Below are 6,573 nucleotides of genomic sequence, written 5' to 3'. Positions count from 1 at the left end.
GTATTATCTAAGAACGTCATAATACGAGAACACAAAACATGTTCCATTATTCTACAACAGATTGACGTAAGCGAAATAGGCCTATAATTATTCGCATCTGATTTATGACCCTTCTTGAAAATGGGAACGACCTGCGCTTTCTTCCAGTCGCTAGGTACTTTACGTTCTTCCAGCGATCTACGATAAATTGCTGATAGAAAGGAGGCAAGTTCTTTAGCATAATCACTGTAGAATCTTAAGGGTATCTCGTCTGGTCCGGATGCTTTTCCGCTACTAAGTGATAGCAGTTGTTTTTCAATTCCGATATCGTTTATTTCAATATTTTCCATTTTGGCGTCCGTGCGACGGCTGAAGTCAGGGACCGTGTTACGATTTTCCGCAGTGAAACAGTTTCGGAACACTGAATTCAGTATTTCTGCCTTTCTTCGGTCGTCCTCTGTTTCGGTGCCATCGTGGTCAACGAGTGACTGAATAGGGGATTTAGATCCGCTTACCGATTTTACATATGACCAAAACTTTTTAGGGTTCTTGTTTAGATTGTTTGCCAATGTTTTATGTTCGAATTCGTTGAATGCTTCTCTCATTGCTCTCTTTACGCTCTTTTTCGCTTCGTTCAGCTTTTCCTTATCAGCTATGATTCGACTACTCTTAAACCTATGATGAAGCTTTCTTTGTTTCCGTAGTACCTTTCGTACATGATTGTTATACCACGGTGGATCTTTCCCCTCGCTTTGGACCTTAGTCGGTACGAACTTATCTAAGGCGTACTGGACGATGTTTCTGAATTTTTTCCATTTTTGTTCCACATCCTCTTCCTCAGAAATGAACGTTTGATGGTGGTCACTCAGATATTCTGCGATTTGTGCCCTATCACTCTTGTTAAGCAAATATATTTTCCTTCCTTTCTTGGCATTTCTTATTACACTTGTAGTCATTGATGCAACCACTGACTTATGATCACTGATACCCTCTTCTACATTCACGGAGTCGAAAAGTTCCGGTCTATTTGTTGCTATGAGGTCTAAAACGTTAGCTTCACGAGTTGGTTCTCTAACTATCTGCTCGAAGTAATTCTCGGACAAGGCAGTCAGGATAATGTCACAAGAGTCTCTGTCCCTGGCTCCAGTTCTGATTGTGTGACTATCCCATTCTATACCTGGTAGATTGAAGTCTCCCCCTATTACAATAGTATGATCACGAAACTTCTTCACGACGTTCTGCAGGTTCTCTCTGAGGCGCTCAACTACTACGGTTGCTGATGCAGGTGGTCTATAGAAGCATCCGACTATCATATCTGACCCACCTTTGATACTTAACTTAACCCAGATTATTTCACATTCGCATTCGCTAATAACTTCACTGGATATTATTGAATTCTTTACTGCTATAAATACTCCTCCACCATTGGCGTTTATCCTATCCTTGCGGTATATATTCCATTCTGTGTCTAGGATTTCGTTACTGTTCACTTCCGGTTTTAACCAACTTTCCGTTCCTAATACTATATGCGCACTATTTCCTTCAATAAGAGATACTAATTCAGGAACCTTGCCCTGGATACTCCTGCAGTTTACCAATATTACGTTAACTTTTCCTGTTTTTGGTCTCTGAGGACGGACGTTCTTTATCAACGATGATAATGTCCTCTCTGGTAAGCCGTCAGGTATTTTATCGTTTCGCCCAAGGGGGGGTCCCTCTAACCTAAAAAACCCCCGTGTGCACGCCACACGTACTCTGCTACCCTAGTAGCTGCTTCCGGTGTGTAGTGCACGCCTGACCTGTCTAGGGGGGCTCTACAGTTCTCCACCCAATAACGGAGGTCGATGAATTTGCAACCATTATAGTCGCAGAGTCGTCTGAGCCTCTGGTTTAGACCCTCCACACGGCTCCAAACCAGAGGACCGCGATCGACTCTGGGCACTATGCTGCAGATATTAAGCTCAGCTTGCACTCCGCGTGCAATGCTGGTTGTCTTCACCAAATCAGCCAGCCGCCGGAAGGAACCAAGGATGGCCTCAGAACCCAAGCGGCAGGCGTCATTCGTTCCGACATGTGCTACTATCTGCAGCCGGTCACACCCAGTGCGTTCAATAGCTGCCGGAAGGGCCTCCTCCACATTACGGACGAGACCCCCCGGCAAGCACACCGAGTGCACACTGGCATTCTTCCCCGACCTACCCGCTATTTTCCTGAGGGGCTCCATAACCCGCCTAACGTTGGAGCTCCCTATAACTAATAGGCCCGCCCTCTGTGACTGTCGGGACCTTGCCGGAGAATCGGCCACTGGCCCAACAGGCGAGGCATCCTGTGGTGGCTCGGAAACGATGTCATCACCACTAGGAAGCACCCCGTACCTGTTGGAAAGGGGTAAGGCAGCTGCCACGCGGCCAGATCCCACCTTCGCCTTTCGGCCAGGCACGCGCGAGCCCACCACTGTCCGCCATTCACCCTGGAGTGATGGCTGACCGGTAAGATGCTCACTGCCGGAAGACGCAGCGACATCAGGGGTTCCATGCGATTCCAAGGCCACCGAAGTAGGCATAGGTCTCACCACAGTTGCCCCAACGCCACTACGAGCCGACGCCTGCGCCTCGAGCTCGATGAGCCTAACAGACAAAGCCTCCACCTGCCCCCGAAGACTGGCCAATTCTCCTTGCGTCCGCTCACAACAACCACAGTCCCTACACATGACTATGTTTACCCTACTCTATACGGTGACAAATTCCCAAGATAATCTTCTGATGAGCTACTCTGATAATCAAGAAACACTCACTGAAATACGAGACGCGAAAACTACGCTAGGTTTTCCCAGAAAAACTATTTAAAAGCTAAGCGCAGCAAATAAGTACAAAAACGCTTTATACAAACAGTACTCGCTGCTGCTGGTGCTCTCGCTCTGGCTGTCACAAGACAGTGCAACAAACGGCACTGATTACGTATTTGTTTATATGTTCAGATGTGCTAACAAAACTAACGTGCTTCCATTTAAAAAAACGTAGGTTTTTGTTAAAAAAACATATTTCCGCACATTTTTGTATGGTTTGTATTAAACAATTACACTAGCCCCTCTCCTCACGTTCGGTCTGTGGAATCGGTTCTTCAGTATTTGATGTGGTTTACGAAATACATTCAGCGGTAACGTTAGGTGACTCACCCTGTATAATGGCATTTAACATCAATGTGGTTGGTGTGTTTGTGATGTTCTGTGCTTTTAATCAGGTGAATAGCAGTTTGATTGTCAACACGGAGTGTTGTTGGTTTGTCTAAGTGAAAACTAAGAAATCTACACAACCAAACAACTTCAGTAGGATCTGAAACTGCTATGTATTCGGCCTCCATTGTTGATCTGCTTACACATTTCTGCCGACATGGACATCATGTCACAGGCCCACCTGCTAACAAGTTCACATAACCTGTTGTTGACCAATGAGTGTCTCAGTCCTCAGCAAAGTCGACATCTGAGTAAACTACCAGTCCAGTAGTCAGCTTTGTACCTTATGGTCAGCTCCCTGGTCCCTAGTAGATACTTCATAATCCTTTCAACAGCATGCCAATGATCAAGACCCAGATTATGTAAAAACCTACTCACCATGCTCACAGAAAACACGATGTCTGGTCGTGAGACAGTTGCTGCAAACATTAAGCTACCAACTGCCTGCCAATAAGGTTTGCTTTCCATCTCCTTTACCTCCCATTGGTTTGCAGGTGACTGCTCACTGTGCAACATGGTTCCAACATTCCTGGAGTTCCAACAACTGGAGTTCAATTTTGAATCATCCATGTTGAACTTCTGAAGTAAATAATTGTTGTATCTTTGTTGGCTTGTATAGATTTCTTTAATGGAAGGGCTGTGTTCAATTTCCAATCCACAGAAGTATTTTCCATTGCCCATAGAAATTTCAAACATTTATCCCAGTGCTGTCAAAAAATTTTCCAGTATTATTTGAGACTTACAAATAAGCAAGCCATCGTCCACATAAAGTGCCAGGTAAACATCAGTGTCATCTGTTAAAGCATGGGAAACATATTTGTCTGCATTCAGTTGCACAAAGCCAAACATTGTCAGAAACTGTACAAATTTTTGATTCCAACAACATGGTGACTGTTTGAGTCCATATAGACTCTTCTTCAGTTTGCAAACATTATTTGAGCCTTCTACAACAAAACCTTTTGGTTGCTCCAAGTAAAATTCTTCTTTCAAATCCCCATTCAGGAGTGCAGTCTTAGCATCAAACTGCCTAATTCCCATGCCTCATGAAGCTGCTATGGCTAATTAAATTCTGATTGTATCATATTGGACCACAGGAGAGAATGTCTCTTTATAATCAATGCCCTATCGTTGTGAATAACCTGTTGCACATGCTCTAACTTTAAAGCAGTCAATTATTCCCTCACAATGCTGCTTCAGATGACAGACCCACTTACTTTGTGGTTGTGTGGTAATGGTACTCGATCCCAAGTTTTTTTCTTCTTCAAGTATGTCATTTCCTCTTCCATTACTTGTTTCCACTTTGATGACTCTTTCGATACCAATGCCTCTTCAAAAGTTCAAAGATAATGGCAGAACAAGCCATATCTTGGTCCCGAAAACGAGCAGGTGCTCACAGATTAGACCGATCTCTCAGATTCATGCTTTGATTTTCTTTCATTTGTTCGCCAGTATCATCCTCTTCCGATTCCTCTCGAACATTTTTTTGATTTTCTCTCATTTGTTCACCAGTATCATCTTCTTCAGGTTGCGCTTGAACATCTTCTGCAGCTTGGTCTCCCAGGTAAAATTCAGTGTATCTTTGTTCTATGTTTAAGCTATGGGGTTGTTCTTCATTGAAAGACACATTGCAGGAGATGGTAATTTTCTTTGACTCAGGATTGTAGAGGCGAGAATTGGCGCTAAACACATCATAGCCAACCATGATCCATTTCTTTGACTTATTATCCCATTTTGATCTAAATTTATCAGGAACATATACGTATGCTGCTGATCCAAACTTCCTCAGGTGTACTAAAGAAGGAGGTTTTCCAAAACATTTTTCATATGGTGTAACATTTCCACCTCAGCTCACAATTCATAGGACAAGTCAGTGGTTAATAAGATAGTGCGTGCACACTCAGCAATGGACCTGTTTTCTCATTCAAGAAGAATCGTTCAAATGGCTGTGAGAATTAAGGGACTTAACATCTGAGGTCATCAGTCCCCTAGAACTTAGAACTACTTAAACCTAACTAACCTAAGGACATCACACACATCCATGCCCGAGGCAGGATTCAAATCTGTGACCGTAGCAGTCGCGTGGTTCCAGACTGAAGCCCCTAGAATCACTCGGCCACCGCTGCTGTCCCTTTTCTCGTTCAATTCGGCCATTTTGCTGTGGTGTATAGGGACTTGTTTTCTCATATATTATACCAGTTTGCTTGAAATAATCTTCTAATTGCTTATTTATTAATTTAGTCCCATTGTCACTTCTCAGAACTTTGATTTTGTTTCCAGTTTGTCTTTCATTCTGTCTCTGAAACTCTAAAAACACAGGGAAAGTATCCTGCTTATTTTTAACAAAATACACGAACCTGTATGAAGTGCCATCATCCTTGAAAACTATGTACAATTGTGCACTTCCAAGAGACGATTTTCTCATCCATCCATTCAAATCTACATGAATAAATTCACCAGGAACTTTCAATCTTGATTCCAATTTAGAGATAAAACATTTTCTTTTCTTTCATCTTGCCATACTGACATTGTTTACAATGAAGATTTTCAACTTTCTTCATACTGAAAGCAGGTATTAAGTTCAGAACAGCCATATCCTTGAGACCACTGAAATTAATTTGCCCAAGTCTCTCATGCAAAGATCATTATGGAAATCAGGGAAGCAGGATTTACCTGTAGTACATTTGGACAGTTAAACAAAATTTTATAACACTGATTGCCCATCTTAATTCCTGCTGAAATTAGACCTGAACTACAAACTTCTGTCTCTTGTCGTCAAAAATAACTTTCATTCCTCTTTTTGTGACAAATAAATTTTTCTTTAGCATAGGAATATATGAAGGGCCTATTTCAATGATGGTACAAGTCCATTACTTCCACTTTTCTGCCTATAATGCTTCTGAAGTTAATGATCCAAACAAACAGAAAGAAAGGTTCAACTCTAGCAAGAAGCCATATGCTTGAATATTTCTGGTATCTCAACTGCAGATTTTTCAGCGCTCATTTAACTTTAGGACTCTGTATCTCAAAATGAACAAAAATGACTTGTACCACTATTGAAATAAGCCCTTCATATAATGTGTTTTCCAAAGTTCGAGATTGCCATTTGCCCTCAGCTAATGACAATACTTCAATTGATCCAATGCCTTCTGCTTTGACGATCGATCTGTCTCCAATTCGAACAAATGAGTCATCCGACAGAATTGGCTTGAATGTTTTGAACCACTCTTTGTGTGACGTCATATATTTTGACGCAGCACTGTCAGCTAACCAAATGTTTTCACAACCTGGAGCAAAAACATAAGCATGTTCTGCATTCAAAGCTTGGTGCTCAGATGTTTCAGTTTTCGTATTAAGTTTTGCTA

The sequence above is a fragment of the Schistocerca serialis genome, chromosome 4 (assembly GCF_023864345.2).
Source record: "Schistocerca serialis cubense isolate TAMUIC-IGC-003099 chromosome 4, iqSchSeri2.2, whole genome shotgun sequence".
NCBI classification, from domain to species: Eukaryota; Metazoa; Arthropoda; class Insecta; order Orthoptera; family Acrididae; genus Schistocerca; species Schistocerca serialis.
Note: the sequence above shows the minus strand (reverse complement) of the source record.